Source organism: Nothoprocta perdicaria, unplaced genomic scaffold (genome assembly GCF_003342845.1).
Source record: "Nothoprocta perdicaria isolate Ctin4 unplaced genomic scaffold, notPer1 scaffold_367, whole genome shotgun sequence".
NCBI classification, from domain to species: domain Eukaryota; kingdom Metazoa; phylum Chordata; class Aves; order Tinamiformes; family Tinamidae; genus Nothoprocta; species Nothoprocta perdicaria.
This window is the reverse complement of record NW_020455607.1, coordinates 99,520-121,526: the sequence shown is the minus strand read 5'-3', so window position 1 is coordinate 121,526 and position 22,007 is coordinate 99,520. Positions and strand designations below refer to the sequence as shown.

Here is a 22,007-nt window from a genome sequence, read left to right as displayed (position 1 = left end):
TTGCTGGAGAACTTGGACCTCTCAAGCATCCAGTGCCCTGAAACCCACTGCCAGCTAGCCCTGGCACTCACCCAGACATGGAAGCTCCCARGAAACCACTTCATTCCTAGCCCCACTTGTCCACTTCTATATACAGTTAAAGAGAATATTTCTAGATTCTTGAGAACTTTCCCATCCYGAAAACACCATATTTTGTCAGCTCTAGCATGCTGCATTAGGCACAGTTAGTTTTTCCACTGCTGTTTCCAAACCTCCTCTGCTYCAACACAATACATTACAGAGAGCAAAAACAAAAGTCTCAAGCCATTAAAGAGCTGCAGGAATAACAAAGGAGATGCTCTGCCACACAGCAGGAACACACAGCCACATCCCTCAGGTATTATCTGGGAAAGAAGATGCCTACACAGTGAAGAGCTGACTGCTCTTTCAAAGGTTATCCCATGTTTTGGTTGGAAAGGAACAAGCCCTTTTAAGCACACAGCGCAGGCACCCTCCCCTGAACTCTCCTCTGCAAGGCTGTTCAGTAATGTTGGTTAATTGAAGGAGAGGCAACAGCAGTCCACAACCAAGAGTCCATAAGAGGAGACAAAACCTAGTTTGCCAACAGAAAAACAGACCATTAAGACAATGTCTGAAGATGTGTCTTACAAACAAGATGAACCTTACRACTTCATAAAAACTGAGCACGTTTCTGCTGCTGGACACGTTTGGAGGGGGGATTTTCATGATGTTCTTTAGGTGGTTTCAGCACCCCAACCAGAAGACAAGAACTCCAGAAACGCTTTATGTCCAGCCTGCTGTTCTGTCTCCAACCTTCTCAAAAGAGGCTGCARAGGGAGAGCACCACTGACTTCTCCATCCTCAGAAATAACAGACAAACCCTCCGCTGTCTATCAGCCACCACCGAGCATCGAGAAGAATCCTCTTCCAGTCTCACAGTAGCGTAATGTTAATCAACAAGACACTGCCAAATACCTCAGGGGCACCAAGCAGGCAAGGAACAGAGACCTACTCCGACACGAACACTGCACTGCCCATAGCTGCAAGCCCCTGTCCAGGTGYCCCCATCCGCCCAGGCAGCGCCCGGAGCCTTCGGCACACACGAGGCTCCGCGGAGATCAGCCCTTCCAGGGYGTTCGGAGCAGTGACTCACAGCCGTGAGCTTCCTTGCATGTCTGGCTGGTGGCAGGATCAGGCTCCAAAAGCTCTTAAATTCTCCCGTGCCAAGAGCGTAACGTCCTTCGGCCAGGAAACTCCCAGCTCGCAGTTCTGCAGCTGCACTCAGCAGCACAAACGCTGTCCAGASAAAAAGTTACTCATCCTAATACCGGATCAGTGCAACAAATACACGCATCTACCATTATACGATCAGTCACTGCACCGAAAGGCTTTGCTTACATACCTCTCATCCCATTGTAAGCTGCGTCTTTGCTTCTTGCCATTTGCAAAGCCCCAAAAGAAAGAAATCCATAGCAAAAAAAGCAGAGGCTGATGTTTCTCACAGGCAGTTGCTTCAATACCTTGAAACCTTTCCGGTTTTACAGAAGTTCTTTGCTTCAAGCACATACTGTTTTCTAAGCACGTGACTTAAATCCAGACTAGTATAGGAGTGCCAGAACAGCAGCCTCATATCAATTTCTGCACATCGATTAGCACACTCCAGCAAGGAGGAAAAAGGTGCATGTGAAGGGCAGGACGTAAACGCGTGCAGATACTGCCCAGGACAAGAGCCCATCACTCGCTGGGGCTCCTCAAACACGAGAGGCTGCACAGCAGCAGCTCCTCAGCTGTGTTGCCATTATTTAGCAAGAAACAGAGAGATCCTGTAATTAGGTTCTTCACACATCACAGCTGAGGATTTCTAAGCCTTCCCAGAGAACATCTCTTGAGAATCTCTCACTAAGCATAGCTTAATTGAGAAACTTTAACATTTAGGCTCTAGTTATGAGGTTTAAGCCCATCCATTTTCCACCGCTTTTAATTAATTAGGAGCAAATCTCCACCCTTTCACAGCTCAACTGGAGASTGGCACCAGGGAGCCTCAGCAAAGAGAAGGGAAAGGCAAAACAGGAGCGTCTTCACATATGCTCAGCTGACCACAGGCTACCATTTCRGCCCATCATGAGCATATCTCCACATACATGGACTATATGCACCCCCACCACATTGAGCTATGCTTACAAAACCCTTCGAAGGTTAATAGCAAAACTGCCTGTGACTTTGTAGGGGCTGCTTTAGTATCCATCACACAYGGCTCCCCACGAGCATTTGCCCGTGGCACGTAAGGAAATACTAGTGTCAGATGGGCTGCAAGACAGTCACCAGTGTGAAACTGCCACCTCCGTCAGCCCAGGACACCTTTCCATCTCCTCGCTCTGGCAGAGCTACTTTGTCTTTCCACCTAGCTCTTCAAGATTTCTAAYGGAGATGCGGAACAAAAAGAGAACCACTTATAACGTGAAAAGACAATCTTTTGTTTCACAAAGCAGGTTTCCACCACCCCTCCTCAAGAAACAACAAACACTTGCAGAGTTTTGTCCAATGTTCCTCCATATTGGCACAAATAAAGCTAGCAGGTAGGTCATCTACATGAGCAATACAGAAGCCTGCCCAGATTTCTCCTAACACACTAGGAAGCCATCATCCCCACAGAGGAGATCATGCAGGTACAAGGGCATCCCGACTGCCCACAGAGGTATCTTTTTTTTTGATTCTAACAGACACCCTGGTGAAATATGCATCTAGGTGCTGTCCAGTCGATAGAAGATTTGCTCCCTCCACAGCSGATGGCCTTACTGGCTCTGTCCTTGCTGTCTATAAAGCCAGAACAGCTCCCCTATCCATTAAGGTGCCGAGAGCACCTCTTCCTCCTCCCGGTCCSCACGGATGGAAGTTCAGACCAAATGCACCAGTTTCTCACACCAATAAACACCAGGCACAACRAGGTGCAGCAGTGTCAGAGGATTCTGCAAGCGTTGGTCCTTGCTCAAAAGATCCTCCTTCCGCTGGCTGGAGAGGAGACAGGGCAGCAGTGTCACTTCCACAGCCCATGCCTCAGCAGCAGAGCAGCCTGAGCTTTCCCAGACATTCCCCAGCAACTGCTGCCCACCTCACCCCCAAAACGGGCACTAGATGACACTAGGACCTCTTCCCTAAGCAGGGAATACAGCAACCCTTCTGAAGCCCCTATCCYGTTCAGGACATAAAGCTTTTCCTGTGGAGCCATCTCCAAAGCTCCATGTCACACATCCTTCTGGGCACAGGAAGCACCAAACTTGGTAGCCAACAAACCACTTGGAGAGAAGCTGGCAGGTTCTCCCGAGAAGCTCCAGCAAGCTCTAGCAGCAGCAAATGAGCTCTGAGGCATTGACCTTGACCAGAGGAAGGTCTTGTGTCTGGCTAGGGAGAGGCCTGTGTAAAAGCCAGTCCCAGAAGAGTRCCAACATTGCAGCATTTTCATAAGGGAGGAGCCCTCACCTCAGTTCAGATCAGCATGAGTGTTCTCAGGTGTGGTTCTCCTGCCCCACAGAGCAGGTTCCCCAGCAGCTGTGGGAATATCTCTCCCTGCCTCGTCACAGGCTTTGACCCAGGCAGAGCTTCTGATGAAGGATGCGGCTCTACAAGTCTCCAGCTGCAGGGAGTGCCTAGCATAGATGACCTTGCTTCCTGCAGAAGCAGTGCTGCTCTAAGGGCCRTGTCACCAACTGAAGGAGTTGCAGGAGGAGGCCAAACTGAACAACATCAAAGAAAGATGAGCAACAGGTCAACAGTATYTCCTTGGAGATCCTGTAGCTTCAAGACCCCCAACAGCAGCAGACATGGGTAGAGTCCAAGTCTAACAGGACAGCAAATAGAAACTCCAAGGAAGGCAGAGGCTAGATGCTGGTGAGACTCTGTACAAGAAGGATCACCTCCACCAAGCTCAAGGACAGTCCATCCCAAATAGCAAAAAGTCAAGCAAAGGGAGCAGTAGACCTGCACTGATGAAGAGCTCCTGGCAAAACTCAAAATAACTCAAAAAAAGTTGACATAAGAAGGAAATAAAGGAAGTAGAGAGATGGTGAAAGCAGAGACAAGCAACCTGGGAGAAATATATGGACAATGCCTGATCATCCAGGAATAAGGCTCAAGGTCTGCTGGGGTTTAACCTAGAAAGGGAAGCCAGGACAAGAAGGGCTTCTATAGAAGCATAACAAAGGGAAGATGAAGGGAAATTAGGCCTGCTGCTGAATCGGGCAGGAGCTCTGGAGACGGCTGATACAGAAGGGGCTGAGGTGCTGAATGCCTTCTCTGGCCCATCTACTGGTGGGCCTGGTATGCAGAAATCCCAGGTCYTGGACACCAGATAGAAAGACAAGAGAAAGGAAACTTTTTCTTAGGTGGAGGAAGAACAGACTGGGAAGTGCTTGAATAAACCAGACATACACAAGTACATGCACCCTCATGGAATAAACCCATGAGGGCTGGTGTTATTGAAAGGCCACTCACAAAGTTCAACCAAGGGAGGTGTGAAGTCCTACGCCCGGGGAGGAAAAATCCCAAGCACCAGGACAGGCTGGGAGCCAACCAGCCAGAAGGCAGCTCTGGAGAAAAGGACCTGGGGGACAACAGGCTGACCAGAAGCCAGCAACGTGCCCTCATTGCCAAGGAAGCCCRTGGAGTCCAGGGTGTTGCCAGCAGGCCAAGGGAGCTGATCCTTCCCCTCTGCAGAGCCCTGGTGAGGCCACACCTGGGGTGCTGCATCCACGGCCAGCCTCAAGTACCTAAAAGGCAGATTTACCAGCAAGAGTCCAGCTAGGGGAAAACARTAATTAAGGGACCTGAGCATGTGTTTTAAGGGGAAAGGCTGAGACAGTTGGGATAGCTATTTGGGGACATTAGATGACCACAAAGCCAGACCTCAGTTCAAATCCATGCCTAAGCACCAGCAACAGGGCAGGGAAACCCACTGGCAACTAGCCTTCAGCTGGGGCAGAGCTACAGCAGCTTTAAATCGCTCTCCACTAAGAAGTGTATGCAAGCATACATTTTTAGAGCCTGCACATGGAAAAAAACCATCTAACAGTGGTAGCAGCTATTTTCAGCAGCGCAGTCATTAGAAAGCTCTCAAAGCTCCCATCCCAAAGCTCCTTCAGGGAGCAGCACTGCCAAAAGGATTTCAAAGAGTCTCCAGAGGAAGCTGCTCATTTCCCCTGAAAGCTTTTACAGAGCTTGGCAGTACTTACAGGTGAGATTACATAGCATCTCAATGGAAGAAAAATATATATATATATATCTCTCTCTCTCAAGGAATAGTCAGTGAGTTATTGCATCACCTTTACCCAAGCATTCAAATTTGGGAAAGCCAGTGGTTGGACACTACCACAACAGAAACAGAGGGCAATACTTCAAGGGGAAGAGGAGAAGGGAGTACAGCCCAGGCTGCTGGAACACCAACATCCCTTCAGTCTTTCAGCTGCTTCCCTGTGTCCAGGCTCCTAGGGGGAAGGCAAAAGCACTAACTACAGATACCCCCCAAGCAATCAAGTAATCTCGAGCACTCAGCTTCCATAAGACATAGAGGGCTGCTGCTCAGCTTCATTTAAAGCTGCTGATGCTGGTTCATCTCCTTTCTATCCCTTCCACATCCTAGGAGGGGATCTTAAACCCATTAGCTACACTGGCTTCCTCCTGGTAGCCCAAGGAAGGAAACTAGAGCAAGGTAAACTGCGCAGTTTAAGCCAGGATCTCTGCTCAGCCACACTTGCAGCCTCTTCTCCAAACATTGCCCTCTGCTCTACATTCGGTTTGATATCAGAATAAGAGAGAGGAAAAAAAAAGAAAAAAAACAGGAGCCAAGGTCCTTCTGTTCCTCTATGGCTTTACACAAAAAGAARAGAAGATTTATTGTTTTGTCAAACAAAGTGCAAGGTTATAGGATCTTTCGGGAGTGCATCTCCATGCTGTACTTACCCGAGSAAGCCCGAGAACCACATCACTGCTCCCCTCGCCCCCCAGTATTCCCTTCAGCATACTGCTAACATGCACAAAACTGCACTGAGTTTTGCCCAGATACATCTTTGCTCGAGTGTGTGTTCTGCTTACTTGCCACAGTGCCAAAAGTAAAGGCATCAGTCTCTTCAGGAAGGAAGTAGCACCAGTTTCTTCTTGTTTTACCTTCTAGTACCAGTCTGAGAATACCCTTCCCTCACTTCCAACCAGCTCCATCACTCTTGTTTCTGATCCTGACAGCCTGGCTCAGGCAGTGACCCAAGAACTTCCAGCAGCAGCAGAAAGAGAAGCTCTGTGGGACATGGGGGCAAGAAGGAGCTGCAAGAGGAGAGGAAGAGAATTAGACAGCACAACATCAAAAGCAGGACACAGCTTAACCAGCTGTGGGGCAATGAAGAACAACGCTGCACTACCGAGAAATGCCCCTTCTCAGCAGGGGCCAATTTGTCAATAGCATCATGGAGACCAGGCTGCCCCTCCAAACTGCCAACAGCTCCGGAGCACCACAGGAAAAGCTGGGTTTTSCTCTTTAGTTAGCTGTTACCTTGCAGTTTTTGTCTGGAGTTCAAGCAGGACAGTGAACATCAGCTTTCCTTAGCACTGGCCCAGTCACTGGCGCCTTGCTCAAGMGAGGCTTTTGCCAGGTCCAGCTCCCCACACACTCCCAGCAGCTGGAGGCAGAGAGGCTCCCCRAGGGTCAGGGAGCTCATCCCGCCCAGCCAGCATAAAACTGCATGTATTGGTAGGGAGAAAGWTCAAAAAACCCTGCAGAGTTACACCATTAGCAACTCGGGAGCACACATCACCTTTCCTTTCTTCCCTAAAGGAGATGATCCTTCCAAGCCCAGCGGAGCTGCCCTTCAACCTTCAGATGTGCCAGGGTATCCCTTTGCCCAGCAACCTGCCAGAGCGGAGTAGCAAGTAGCCTCTCCTTCAGCTTCAGGACACACACAATCCAAGCAGCACAGGCCACAGCTCGATGTGCCAGGGCTCACGGTGACACTGCGCACAGCATCCAGCCTACCAAGAGACACAAGGGCCATGCGAGYAGAGATTTCAGGTGGCAGCTACACAGAAGAAGCCCGAATGGCTATGGCTGCAGAGCTGTGGTGCCCCAGGAACCTGCTGAAGGCAGCAAGGGGAGGGAGAAGACAAGRACCAGATCAGCAGTCTCAACAGAAGATACTGGACTGAAGATACAGTAGGTGGGAAAAGAGATGGATTTTGCAGCACAGCTGCTTTGCCAGATAGGTGCAACACAAAGCACCGGCCTGCGTGAGAGAGGGAGAAACCGTCCCCAGCAAGGAGAACATCAGGGCTGACAGCAGGAGAAGGTGGCATGAGCAAGGGCCCTTCTGCCAGCCTCCCTTCTGCTCTCCACTTTCCCCTCCCAGTCTCATTACCTTSTTTTGAGAGAATAATGAGCTCTCCTCATTAAATTTTTTCTTCCTACATAGAAAATAACCATTTGGAGCAACCCAACTGCTTGGCACRCGCAGAAAATGAAGCTATCTCCAGGCAAGAACTGCAACAGTGGCTCCTCTTCTGAGCCAGAAGCTTCAGCACAGATTTGGACACGCTGAGTTTGAGGATCAAGAACTTCCTCCTSAAGCTGCAGAGGCCACAACTGTTGTGTGAAGGACCACTTGGAAGAGCAGCAAACCCAAGGTGACCCACAAGAGGAACAGAGAGTGGCAATGGAAAAGCCAGAGCTCGTTTCTGCTGCTCCAGAAACACTGGTGTGCTTCGTGACAAGGGCTGCACACAGCCAAACCCCAGCCAGCTCCTGTGCTGCAAGGCAAGAACCTGAAAATAACACGACCAAAGCTTCCCAATGAACTGAGACAGTGCAGGAGGCGACGGGACTGTCAACACAGACCCAGGAAGGAAGGCCTGGATCTGGATTCGGAGACACCCACATGTCCTTGTGGCTCAGAGGMAAACAAGGAGAGGAAGCCAAGGGGAGGTTCCTTGTCAAGGTAACAAGCAAACCACCGCTCTTTGGAAGACTTGGCTGCAGATGAGGACACGCTCCCAAGGTCTGAGGACACTGGTAAGGACTGGGATACTTCTGTGATGTCTGCTAATTGAATTTTAAGTGTTGCAGGAATAGTTAGAAGCAGTTCAGCACTGACTCGTCTAGAGTTATCCCAGCAGAGCTGTGGACATGCGACATGCCAAGTTTGCAGCAGGGGACAATGGTGTCCGTGTGTGAGCTTTCGTGCAAAAAAAAAAAAAAATCCCTATGGATTTCCAATCCTCTTTTGTTAGGGTAGTCCAACAGGAATGTGAACTCTTCATCTTTATCCAGGCATTACCATAGAGAAGGCCACRCTTCCTCTTAAAAGGTAAGTGTGTAGGGAAGAGGAAGCTCTGTTCAAAACGCTTAAGAGCTGCAACCCTGAGTAACCAACTCCAAAATAAGCAAGAGGCCACAAGAAAGTTTTGCCCCTCTAAGCCCGTGCCAAGATGATGCATTGAACTGCGTATCCCTTAACCCTCTGGAATTTGCTCCGAATCCCCAAGCAAAGAGGGCAGCAGAAGAGGGAGAGGACGGCGTCCCTGAATCACAGRGACAAAAAAGCTTCAGCATGATCTCAGATTTTTATGCTGCTTTTGTTGTATTACATGTTTTTGTTAAAGTTATCACAAAAAAAAATACATATTTCGCCAACTCTCCTTTAAGCTGCAGAAACAGGCGACCTTAAAAAAGATCAAAAGTCTATAATTTAAATTAATTCAGAATGCAACRGTTAACATAAATTACAAATTCAAAACCTCATACAGAGCTACACTTATTTCCAAGGCATTTCCAATCGCCTCTAGCGCTGCAAGAAGGGCTAATTGCACTTTCTATTAATCTATGCACATGCCGCAAATTAAGCTCCTTTTAATTAAAAGSAATTTCAGCTTTGCAGGAGCAGGGTGAGCTGACTGCAGAGCAATTCCTCCTGACGTGCTACCGTGTGGTCAGGGCACAGGGTCTCTTTATGCTCCCATCAGCACCAMGAGCCCCTTCCACAGAGCCACGCAGAAGCACCCGCGAGCAGCGGAGTCAGCGGGAAGAATGGGGACAAACAGGGAAAAGGGAGGGATGGCAACAGRGAAAGGACCGGGTTTAGCTCCTGTGGCATCCCTTGGCAAGACGCGGGAGCTGCCAAGGAAGCGGATGGCTTTGCTGCAAACAAAATGATGCAAGAAAAGCAGTGCTGACAAAGCAGTACTGGCAGCTCAGGTCGGAGAAGATGCAAGAGCTCAGGAAGTCTTTTCCAAGGAGCACCAAGCAGTAGAGAAGCATGTGGAGCAGGGTGAAACCTCCCCACTCTTCTACCCGGGGAGAGCTACAGCCAAACCTGCGTCTGCCGAAGCCAAGAGGAGCCTTTACCTCCCACAGGGACATTCGCCCACACGTCCTTCTCGTCTGAAAGCCACTTCAGCAACTCGATGCTACCACAGAGCCCTGCTCTCTAGTCCCTTTTAAAACCTTGCCGCTCTCGAGGCCAAACCCTCACCCACCAAACCGGCCTGGGCTGGGCACGCAAGACCCGAGACCAAGCCCAGGGAGCCTCCTGGCACATTAGCACCCGCTGGCTTTGYCACCGTCCCCACACCCCGAGGACATCCAACCTTCTCCTCCAGAGCCCCTCGACAGCCACGGGCGAGTCCAGGAGCCTCAGCAGCGCAGGGCTGCGGGCATCCTGTGTCCCTCACGGTCACCCCTGCCTCCCCACGGGGCCGGCATCAACGCCACCGCATCCCTCCGAAATCCCGCCCTGCCGGTGCTCCGAACTAGTTAGCTGCGAGCAGCTGAACCAGGACACCTCGGAGCCGGTCGAGGTTTCGGCTCACGCCCAGGGGAGGGGAAAGACCGGTTCTAGGGGAGGAAGGCACCGGCAGCGGCTGGGTTAAAGCTAGCACAGCTGCTCCCAGCCCGGCCCAGGGAAGAGGCCGCTGCCGTGCGGAGGGACAGCGGGGGCTGCTCGCGCCCGGTAACCCCGGCCTCCCTTCCACGCCGGCGCTGCTGACAGCGCCGCCCGCCCTGCCGAGCCCAGCAAACCYGTGACTTCATTGTTCCTTCCTTCACCTAAAGCGTCTCCGGAGACCCCGCTGCTCCTTTTCAGCGGGCGCAGCATCCTCTGAACACAGCTGCACAGCCTCCGTTTCCTTCCTCCAYGCAGACCTCTGGCTCACATCCACTTCTCGTAACCTGCTTTTGAACCTCAGCCTCTCCTCCTCCAGCCAAACCTCAGCTCCACAACCAGGCAAACCAGTCGGGGAGCAGCTCCTTCCTCCAGGGCTCATCCATCCTTCCCACACACAGGTTTCCAGCGGCAGCACAGATCCGGACCGTGTCCGAGCGGCTCCGGCCTTGGGGAGCGCAGAAGCCATCCCCACATCACAGGCTCAAACACGCTCCCCGTCTGGCCAYGCCACTTTCAGAAACACTGCTAACGCCTCCCCTGCGCTCAGGGATGTGCCGGTTCAACGGGGGATTTCAGATGAATACAGCAGCACCAGTGTTAATCCCATGGGAAGGCAGAGCACCAGCTCAAGGCACATTTGCACCCGAGCCCCATAAAGACATTGTGGGATGCRGAGGGAGGTCACCAGGGAAGGGAAAACACCCACTAACCACAGCAGAAACTCTGGAAAGAGACCCTCAAACACTTCTTTTTATGAAATATAACAAAAAGATATTCAAATTAAAATTATTGCCAGGAAGAGATCTCCCCCTCTGCTCTAGGAAGAGTTTTAGCACTTGGGAGCATCCGTCTGGCTCTCCTCGGCGCTCAGTCCTCCGCAAAGCGCAGCGCTTTGGCCCAAGCAGAAACATTTCCCACCAGTGTGTCCCACCCGTGTGTCCCACCCGTGTGTCCCACCACCAGCTCCCACGCAGAGCCATTCTCTGGCTTCACTCTGAGCCACGTTTGAGGACACAGTTTTAGAGGAGGAGGATGCAGGTGATAAATAACCAGGGGGCCAGGAAGAGCCGCCAGCACAAGGCCAGAGGGCTACTAAGATAAACAGACCTTTTGCTCCTCTTTAATGGAGGCGTATCTCTGTTAGAGAGAGACCTCAGCAATTCAAACATGCTGGTGTAAAAACAGATGCCAATGTGATGTTATGTCTACCAGGGAAGAAAGTAGGCACTTCCTTTGATAAAACACTTGCTTTTTGTCCTGCTTTCCAAATCTCCCTTTTACAAGGCCTTAAATCCTCCCACTGCAGATAGAGCCGTACACAGCCGGCCAYACAGAGCACAGCTATGATCCATACCCTTAGCTCTCAGTTTCCCAGGGATGCTCTTAACAGGAATGCCTCCTCTGAGCAAGCCCAACCCAGCGGTGAAGACATCACCAGGGATTTTAAGGAGCCTTGCCTCAGCACGTGGGTTTCGGCAGGCATCCTGCAAGCTCATACCACAGGCCCAAAACCACCCTGCTGAGATCTTTATCCCCAAAACGCTTCCTTAGGTTGAGCCAGGCTGCGGCAGCGAACTTGACCTTCAGCAACAGGCCTGCGTGTGGCAGCCCTCGCGCTGGGTGTCTGTGGGCAGCCCCACACACGGGCTCCATGACCCGCTGGGGAGGCCCCTGACGAGGGAGACGGGTTCGAACCTGGCGCCAGCAGCCGACACACGCCAACGCGCGCCGCKCGCCGCTCCTCTCCCGCGCGCTCAGGGCCTGCGGAGCCTCGGCAGCTCCGCTCTCCCGCCCGCCTGTTCCAGCCCCGCTCCCGCGGGCCGCGTTGCCATGACGACCCCGCACGCGCCCGCTGTATTTTTAGCTTTGCCAAAACGAAAGCCGAAGGAGGCTTCGCTCCACAGAGCGCCCCTTGTTTCCGCACACAAGGCGCCCGCAGCGCTCGGTGGAATTCAGACGTGCGAAACGCAAAACCGATTCGGGCAGAGGCCCCAGGTGCAGCCGCTGTCCRGGATGCTGCTTCCTCTCACCACCCACCGCAGAGGCGGCGGGGCAGCTGGATCCAGGCTCTTCAAGAAAGGCAGCTCAGAAGGACCAGGTGGGAGCTGTGCTAGGTGCAGGAGCACGCAGGGCTTTGCCCTGGGATGGGTGACGAGCCAGCCAGGCATCAGCAAGCACACCCAGCTGGGTAACGTCCTGGCGGGTGCCTGTTACAGGCTGCCCCATTAGGAAGCAGATGAGGCCTTTTTCCAGACAACTGGCTTGTCCTCGTGAGGGTCAGAGCTTTGTGAGGGTCTTCATTCAACTCAAGGTGCTGGAGGGACGACACAACAGGACACAAGCAACCCAGAAGGCTCCTGGAGAGCATCCGTGACAGCCTTGGAGGCAGCAGTGAAGCTGAAGAGGACAGATGTCCTGCTGGACCTCATACTTACAAACAGGCAAGAGCTGGTCAGAGATGCAAGTGTCGAGGGCAGCCTTAACTGCAGTGACCCCCAGGTAGGGTTCAGGGCCCTGAGCATAGCAATAAACACACAAATTAAAAAATAAAATCAGGATCACAACCTTATGTTTCAGGAGAACAGACTTTGGAATGCACAGGGATCTGCCTGGGAAAATCCAATGGGATACAACCCTGGAAGAAAGTGGAGTCCAAAAGAACTGTTTGGCTGTCAAGAATTACTTCCTCTAAACCCAAGAGCAGACCATCCCAATGGTCAGGAAGTCAAACAGCAGCAGGCTTGTGTGGGTGAACAAGTAGCTCCTGACTAAACTCAAACATAACAGGGACCCAGAAGACAGAGACACTTGAACAGCTATGTGGCCATTCACAGGGTCCTAGACAGGCTGCAGAGACGGGCAGAGAAGGAACCTCRTGAAGTTCAACCAAGGCAAGTGTGAAGTTCTACTGGACTTGGGCCTGGGGAGGAATAACCCCAAGCACCAGGACAGGCTGGGAGTCAGCCTGCCAGAAGGCAGCTCTGAAGGGCCTGGGGACAACAAGTTGACCAGAAGCCAGCAACGTGGCCTTATGGCAAAGAAAGCCAGTGGTGTCTTGGGTGCATTAGCAAGAGGGTTGCCAGCAGGTCAAGGGAGCCGATTCTTCTCCTCTGCAGAGCCCTGGTGAGGCCACACTTGGGGTGCTGCATCCAGTGCCAGGCTCCCAAATATGTAAAAGACACAAATTTACTGGCAAGAATCCAGCCAAAGGACAGCAGCATCTGTTCTATGAGGAAAGGCCAAGACAGTTGAGACTGTAGAGCCTTGGGGAGGAAAAGCTCAGGGGAAGGCTAGCAACATGTACGAGTACCCACAAGAAGGCATCAGAGACATGGCCAGCCTCTTCTCAGCAGCACCCAGAGCAGGACAACGCAGCGCTCCGAGCAGGGACTGGAGAATATCCAGGGTCTCCCTCCGCTCTCAGCCAGCAGCGGGGCACCCTGGAGGGGGGAATCCTTGAGGCCCAGGTGCCCAGGAACCACGTGCCCTTCGCTGCCACCTCGGGCGCTGAGCTAGAACAGGACACGAGCATGGAGCTGCCAAGGCCAAGCTGCTTTTTAATGAAGAGACTACCTAAAGCCCCAAGGCATAAGCCTCACTACCACAATTCTGCTCCTGTTCAGCCCTTACRTTTCCAACAGTACCTGATCCTTGAATTGCCTGAGATGGGGAAGAGAAGAGGCAACTCACGGGTCACCCTATGGAGCTATATCATATTTAGGTGCAACACAGCAGGGCCTGCCAGGGCTACAATACATGCGTGCTCCAAGTCTACTTCCACGCCAGTCGCCTGATGACACAACGTTCAGAGAGGCACTTGCACTTCAGGATACCTTATCTTAATTGCTGAATTAGTGACACAGAAGTAACAAATGGATTTTAAATCCCCATATTTGAGCAAGCAGGAATTGTGCGTGAGTGACAGTTTGCTGACATAGAGGTTAGGCGACAGAGGAAGATTTAAGACTTTCTTGCATCAAAGAGCCACGAGAAGCACAAGCACCTTCACAGCAGCATGTCTTTATCCACCCAAGGGAGGACATGGTTCTAGTTGCACCAGGAGATCTGGTACCTACAGGGAGGAGGTGGCAGCACCAGTGGGTGTCAAACATCACTGCACAGTTGAGGAGATGCCAGTGCAGCTTTTCCATCCATCTGAAGCTGCCAAGCTGTGGTTTGTTCCTCCACCCCACTGCCAGCAGGATGCAACTACCCCTCTCCTGGCCCACACCAGTGTCGCTGAGCCAAGGAGCTAAACTACCAGAAAAGAGTCACCTTACAACTCCCAGAGTCWGTTTTCAGTCTGTTTGGCTCTGAACTGACCCACCAGAGGACAGTGAGAAGGAGCAGGAAGCCATCATGGATGGCAGCCCAACCCTCACCCCAGGGGAGGAAAGCAAATCTGCAAGACCTCCTCAGCAAGCATCTACACGAGGGTTCAACAGTGCTCGAGGTAGGTGCATCTGTTAAATGGGCTTTTGTCACTAGGACCTGCCCGATGAAAGGACATCTCAATTCATGTCCAAAGAAGTGCCTGAAAGCAGCTGCTGCCCAAGCAGGTGCTACCTAGAGTGGCAACTTGATGCTCCACAAACAAGCCCAGAAATATCCTTCCTTCCCCAAGCAAGACAAGTTGGAGACAGGCTCCAACACCTTGCCCCAAACCAGCTAAGGCCATTTTAGTCTGTTCAGTCGTTATGGTCTCRTTCTGCTCACCATGAGCTTTCACAAAATAGATGAATCAGAACATCTACAGGTAGATAACATATAGTATGGAGCATCAGAGGAGCATGTTCAAACATCAGTCACCTACCCATGAATGGATTTACATGTTAAACACACAATGCTGGCTCCACAAGGAACCAGTCTTTTGAACATTTTTCCACCGGTGCTTATATAGGCAAAAGACTATAATATAGTCACCGATGAATATCTTGTGTGGGAAACGGAAGCACTGGTGATATCCAGCATCTTTCCTAGGTGCTTTGGACAGGTGATATTCCCCTGTTCCTAGGGATTAGAGAGGCAAACTTTACRTTATAGGGGGCACAACCTGAGAATCATCTCAGGCCCAATAAACCTTCAGAAGAAGGGGAGATTACCCAAGTATCAGTTTTCTCAGGTTCTAGTCTGAGCTACAAGGAAGCCCTAGCAGAAAAAAGGTAGCAGAAAGTATCATCAATATCTTAGCTCATACTGGAAATGAACTGAGGGAAGGGAAAGCCAGGAGCTGGGATTGCAGCAGGAATTTGTCCTTTAGTAGGACATCTCTCCCCAAGATAAGGACAGCTATTTAAATACAAACTGCTAAGCTGTTTGCCCCACTCTTCTGCCTGGGGAGTGGCAGATGAGCAAAGTAAACTCGGTTCGTTAGCAGGCAACAATCTGACCTTGTTAATGATAACGCTAGGAACTCGCTGACAGTATTTTGCCTTTGCATAGTTACGTCTCTCATTAGATTTCAGACTCTTTTACTTGTAAAGGAGCTCAGACCATTCCTCCAAACCCAGAGGAAACCCAAGCAGACTTGTGCAGGAAACAGCTAGAGCTGTTTTCTCTAGGAAGCCATCAACCTCTGATGCCGCAAGCAARCGGGGAGAAAACAAGACACAAGCCAGCCAGAAAGGACAGCCTGGGGTAGCAGTGCACAGAGCTGCCTTGCAGAGGCCTCTTCAAAGCAAGCATCAGGACCAACGAGTACCACCAGCCTGCCCAGGCCAAGGTAGGTGCCACCAGACCTGCCTGGCAGGCTTCTTCCTCCCTCATCACAAACACAAGGTTCATCTGTCCTCCTTGGATGAGGGGAACTACTTTGAACACCAGACAAAAACCCACTCTCGTTAGTTTTAACCCATAGATTCCTCTGCTGCTTCACGTTACAGTTAATAAACCTCAAGAAACACCCTGTTAAGCTAGTCAGAAAGTCCCTGGAGCTCTCAAGCACCCTTCCTTTCTTAATGGAAGTCAACCACAAAATAAAACAACCAGCTACTTTCAAGGCACCACCTCCTCTTGTAGTGGAGACCAGCGTGCTGGCCATGATCCTTTCTAAGCACTTCCATGAAGAAGCAAAGATTTTTTTTTTTTTTCCTCCCACTCATCAGGAGGATTTCCTACCTTGGGAAAGATTAGGGYGCTTAAAATGGTAATCTCACCTCCACTTCACGAGGAAACGCAAACAGCAGGAGGAAGCCTAGGCAGGCACATGCCCCCACATCCATCTGTCATACACCAGCTTCAGGGGCTGTCTCTTCTCACCAGTAGAAAAGCAAAGATGGGATCTTCCAGGCTTCTGGACACACATGAGGGAAGAATYCCTCCAACCACCATCCTGAGAAGCAATCCTACCACCCACCTCCACTCCCTCAGCAGAGGAAGCTCCAGGACCCTTATGGGAAGCAGGCTTTAGTAAAYAGGTTGTTGCATCAGAGGGTTTAATTCACATCACCTGGAGCCAGCACCCAATTAAACCCACCTGGCACCAATGTGAGTCATTTGCCCGTGAGGCTGGGGGAAGCAGAGGAACAYGTTGTTGCAACACAGCTAACACCAGGGCTAAAATGAGGGGTTTGCCTGTGCTTACGACAGCCAGGACAAAAAGACCTCTGGATACCACTGATAAATAAACCTGTCTGCCTTTCACCTCCACCCTGAAGCCCTCCAGCCCTCACTACCCATTAATGAGCAAAGTTTTATGACCACGATCTTGGGAGAAACAGTTCTCCCAGCCAAGAGATGAGAAAAGCCTGCCCAAAAGAGGGGGAAGACTGCTCCGTTTGGGGTCCTGCTGGTTACAAGCACACGTGAAGCTCACTCCACAGCCCATGTTCTTCCTTGGTTACCTGCAAACATGTGGGACATTGCTGAAGAGCAGACAGGAGGCTGGACTGCACATGTCCACCTGCAGTCCCTTGTTTTGGTGTGTGGCGGGGTATGCAACAATCGTGCAGTCCCTGCCCAAGCCTCACACGTGGTTTAACAGGCAGTACAGGAACACTCAGCTTATAACCCAATCAGGGCGTTTTGAGGGAGGCCTTAGTCYGATTTCCCTTCTGCACTCGACTGCCTTAAAAAAACGTAAAGTGGACATTTTAAGTGTAAAACAGGTAGAAAAAAAGAAATTTATCAATATAGCAATGGGCAAAGAATGTGGACCTTGCAAGCAAAAGGAGCAGGATGAACAGCCCAGAGGGACTTCTGCAGTCTCTGTTGGCACTATACAAAATGCTGAACGCAAGCCAGGCAGCTGCCCTGCTGGACTCTTACCCCGTAGATGGGCAGCTCTCCTGCCATCACTTTGGATGGTCCAAAAGGCAGATTCTTCCTCTGCTGCCGTTGAATCTACTCTACCRCACAAGGGCCACGTGCCTGGAGGTGATGCTGTCCCCACGTACGTCCTGTAAACAGAGTAAGAACGGGTTTTATGCACCTGCATCGCCACCCCCAACCCAAGAGCAGGCACTGCAGTGGCTCTGCGGGCACAACCAAGGTCCCCCACCGCCCACCACAACGGCAGAGGAGAACAGGCAATGGGGAGAAGTTCCTGGGAGGAGCTCAGCTCTCCCGTTCTCCCTGCCGGGCGGGAAGCCCTTGCTCCTTGGCAGCTCTTTGCGACCTTCCCAGTGCACCCAAAGGAAGCAAACACACTTGAGTGCCATGGGTTCCCTGTTTCAACTCTGCTGCCATGCAGACGGACTAGCTGAAGGGCAGGAACTCAACCCAGGCCCAAGCCTTGTTTCCAGTTCAGTTAGCTCTGCCAGACACCCAAAGAGAAAGATCGTAGAGGTCACTTTGCTTCAGAGCTGGAATTCACACGTTCTTGGTGAGAAAAAATAAATCCCAGTTCCTGTTAATACATAGAAAGCTTTAAAATGTCAAAATAAAGTCACTATCAATTTATCACCAAAAAACGCAGATTTTATTCAAGATTAGGCTCTCTAAGCAGTGACTGGAAAYGCAGCAGCCCCAGGCAAGCCGTGCCAGATGGCAATGGCAGGCAGCTCTCAGGTGCCCTAGAGCACCCTAGAGCACCACTCCAGCACACAAGCCCCGGCCCCGATTTCCCTGCGATTTCRACAGCTCCCACCAGCTACGGGCAAGCCTGGAGCCACCTGAGCTTCCCACACTGTCAGTCGTGTCCCCACGGCTGCCACGGAGCCCAAGGACAGCCAGGTGCCCTGCGCGGCGCCCCCCGCCAGCTCCCACAGCTGGAAGCCATGGGAGACCCTTGGTCATGTTTGGGCACCTCARCAAAACCCTTGGCCTGCCCTGTCCTCTCTAACAGCCCTGGAGAAGAGGGTCCAGGACCACCACTGCTCCAGCACAACCAGGCTGCAGGCTCCCCACGTCTGGAAAGCCCTTAGATGTTTTTTTTTCCATCGAAACAGAGCTGGATTTTTGCTTTCACAGAAAGCGAGAAGTTTCTCTGTGCATCTATGACATTCCCATCTCATCAGCTGAGAGAAGCAACATCAGCTCTTGCTTTTTAAATGCATTACACAAACCTACCTTTGGGCACGGGGGGCAAAAGCCGCAGTCAAGGACAAGCTCCACTTCCACGTGGGAGGGCTGGGAGGGCACCAGTCCCCCGACCTCCATTCCTCCCTGGGAAGCGGAGMAGCAGCTGCTAAGCCCCCAACTCCCCAAACACAGGCAGCCCTGCAGCGCCCGCAGAGGTCTCGGCTCAGCCCAGGCAGTTCATTCAGGCCAGGAGAGCAGAGCCCAGGTTTTACAGATATAAAGCCCTGCTTCGCACGTTTTGTTATTCCTAGGGTCGCTCTCTGACAATTAAAACATTCRCAATAGAGAAGGAAGACTAATAGTTTCCTCCTGCTGTAATTGCCAGCTGAGAGCAAGAAACAACACAGGCATGGGGAGGGCGAGAAGGGCTTGGTGAAGTCCTCGGGAGCAGCTCTGCTGTGTCCCGCTTCCCGCCCGCCACAGGGAAATCCGTGGCAAAGCCACATTTGCCTCAGGATGCTGCCACAGCTCGAGGCAGGAGGCAGAAATTCCTTGGCCCAGGCTTTTTGGCAGGCGTGTAGGCACCCACCTCCCCAAGCCTCCACGCTGGACAGTGGCCTCCTGCCCTTGAGGGTAGGCCTGGCCTCAAGGGATGAGTGTGCAGGACCCTCCTCACCCCCTTCCATCTATTTTCTCTCCTTGCTTTAAGGAGATGTATAACTTCTGGCCCATCTTCAGTGGATGAACTTCCTAAGGAGCCTAGTGAGGCAGAGGGTGTTTTTAGGAAAGACGTTTCTGTTGCCCGGCCCAGCTGAATTTCAACGCCACCCACGTGAGCACTTTCCTCACCCCCATTCCCTGCCAAAACCGAAGAAGAGCAACTCCAAGTAAAATTAAAAAAAGGGGAAATGCAAAGAAATCCAAAAGGGAGCCAGCTCCTCCACACCACGACACCCTGTGGCTCCGGGAGGCAGGATTCGCTCCGCAGAAACGCTGGAGCAAAGCACAGCCTGCAGCAGGCAGGAGAACGCAGCCAGCTSTTGGCTGGCGGCGCGGACAGCGGTYGCCACAGCGAACCTCTCTTTTCCAGGGAAGTATCTGGAGGGGAAAATGGAAGAAGGGAAAGAAAAGAGCCCCAGGGATAGCCTGAACCTGTCAGACAAAGGAACCCCACCGCGCACCGCAACTGACTGGAACTGCTGCAGGATGAGCTGCATACAGCAGTCACAAGAGYCCAGCTCCGGCCCCCATTTAGTCACGGAGACAACGAAACCCTCCTCAAGCACTCGGGACAGAGCAAGAAGGAAAGCGCTCGAGGGAGCAACTCACAGCCGGGCGCCGCGGGGCTCCCGCGAGGCTCCGCCGTCCTCCCCTGCGCTCACACGACGGGCAAGGCAGCATTTCAGGGCAGCCCCRGCTCACGCCAAAGGGCTGCGAGCGCGCAGCAAAACAGCATTGCAAGAGCATGAAGTAATCCCACCCCTGCCRCTAGTGTTTGGCTATCCAATTAGCTACTCCAAGTGTCAGAGGGGAGGGAAAAAAAAAATCCACGCTGCAAAGGCAGGAGCTGTTTTGCAAGGCGCAGGACTAGCGGGGCGCAGCCCCCTGCCCAGCAGTGAGAGCTGCAGCCCCYGGCAGGGAGGAGAGAAACCGGGGAACGTCCCTGCCCACTCCAGCCTTGCTCAGCTGTTCCGCTGCTCCAGAGGGGCCGCGGCCGAGCACGGGGGAGGCAGCGGGAGGTGGCGGAGGCAGGAGCAGCTGGGAGCAGTGCTGAGCAGGATGGGGACGGGGAGCCACCCGCCGGGCAGCAGGACCCCGCCGGGAGCTCAGCCCGGCGCCCAGGGCACGGCAGGAGCCGCCGGCGGCGCCGGTGCCGCCGGGAGGGCTCGGAGCCGCGCGCAGAGAAGGTGCATAGAGCAGCAAAGTGAGCATCCCAGTCAACACACAAAAATACTGACGTACCCACAGCTTGCACTGCAGTACTCTGACTTCTTAGTTGCCCTAGGATCTCTGATGACCATTAGAGGAGGTCGCCTGCAAGGGGGTGAGACTCAGACCCTCTTTCTGTAGCCCCCTCATCCAGGCTAAAGATTGGCTCTATCTGCTTGCTGCACAGAAGGGGCTGCAGCWGAGCCCAGGGTGTCTCAGTGTCACTCCCACACTGACCAACTACATGCATCCTACAATATGTGTCTGAAGAAGCAGTGATAAACCCAGGGGGAGAATTGGGAATGCCATATTATTCTAGTCATGCCTGCCATGTCACAGGGTGAAGTTCATGTCAAAAAATAAGTTAAGTTCAAAATAATTTGAAGAACACTCACCAGCAACCATYTGTGTGAGAGGTCTTTGTTGCCAGCCTGAAAGGTCTGTGCTGCTGCCTTCCATCCACAGAGCCTCTAATATCAGGCTTGGACTTTTGCAGTTCCGCAGAAGCTCTCAGAAAGACACGTCTAGGTGCAGTTTAAAGAGCGTCCTGCAAAACCCTGCRTTAGCACTAACCTTTGGGCTTGGGGAAGCAGGGCTTCATCAGACCTTCTCTGAACCAGCTTCACGTCGCACTTCCCCGTCTGGCAAAACACAAGCACACAGAGCAAAGCATGTGAGTCAGTAGGAGGAAAAAATGCTCTAGGACCAAGATGGAGATAGCAYGGAGAGAACGTCTGCAGAGAAATGCAAATACATTTTTCTTTGTACAATAAACAGAAAATAAAACACGATAGGCCCCTGTCTGGCAGTGGGACTGTGGTATGAGCTGAGCTCCACGCCAAAATGCTTGAGGCAGGCTCTCAGTAGGAAAGGAAAAATATTTTCCCTTCTTGACCAAGAGCACCCTGGCCGTAAAGCGCCAGTGCCAGATGAGGGCTGTGGGGGCAGAAACTCCTCCTCACAAGGACRCCGGCCGAGCAGCGGCGCTGCAGACGACCGGGTGAGCCCCAAGGCCAGCACCMAGCACAGGTCCTGGCCAGGGAGGCACCTACACCGCTACACACCTCAAAGCGCATRCTTAATTCTCATGTCTATACAGTTCTTTTTAACATATTTCAAACRCAGGGTGCCATCAATCCTAGTCTAAGGATGCCGACAAGCCAATGAGAAAACCTCATCCCATTTAATACATTTCCATCACTTCTCGAGACAGCTGTTGGGCCAGCTCTTCTGCTCATCCCCGACTGCACCTTCCTCACAAGGCCTCTCTTGGATAAATTGTTGAGACCTAACTGCTAAACCCTCGCCTTGTCCCTTCTCTTACTGTTCAGGCTTCCTGCTCCAGGACTTGGWGCGCAACCAACGTGCACCCTTTGCAGTGAAGACGGCTACTAACAAGTTGACACAGGAGCCAGTAATGAACCTGTGGTGCTTGTGCTCATCCAAGAGCTGGTGTATTGTACCCTGAGGCTGTGCCTTCTGCTTTGAGATGTAATTAACAACAATTAACAATTAAAAAAAATATTTCGGGTTAATGAAAAGTGCCAAATCTGCCTGCTCATGTTAACCTCTCTCCTCATTTGCAGCTCATACAGGGAGAGGAGGTCTCCTGTCTCATGTCAACAGCAGCAAGGTGGGAAAGTTAAMAAAAAGGGGACAGTTCTGATGCTGCTTTTGGAGATTTCTGTCTCGGGCTAGTTCCAA

General features: G+C 52.0%; 1 long non-coding RNA gene across 1 annotated transcript; it reads right to left on the bottom strand.

Moving 5' to 3' along the window:
• Positions 1-12,114: 12,114 nt before the first annotated feature.
• LOC112951725 lies at positions 12,115-16,110 on the bottom strand. The gene is made up of 3 exons (XR_003250271.1): positions 16,070-16,110; positions 12,350-12,428; positions 12,115-12,228 (listed from the first exon to the last, which is right to left on the bottom strand). It is a non-coding gene; the product is annotated as an uncharacterized LOC112951725 (long non-coding RNA).
• Between the last annotated feature and the right edge of the window lie 5,897 nt (positions 16,111-22,007).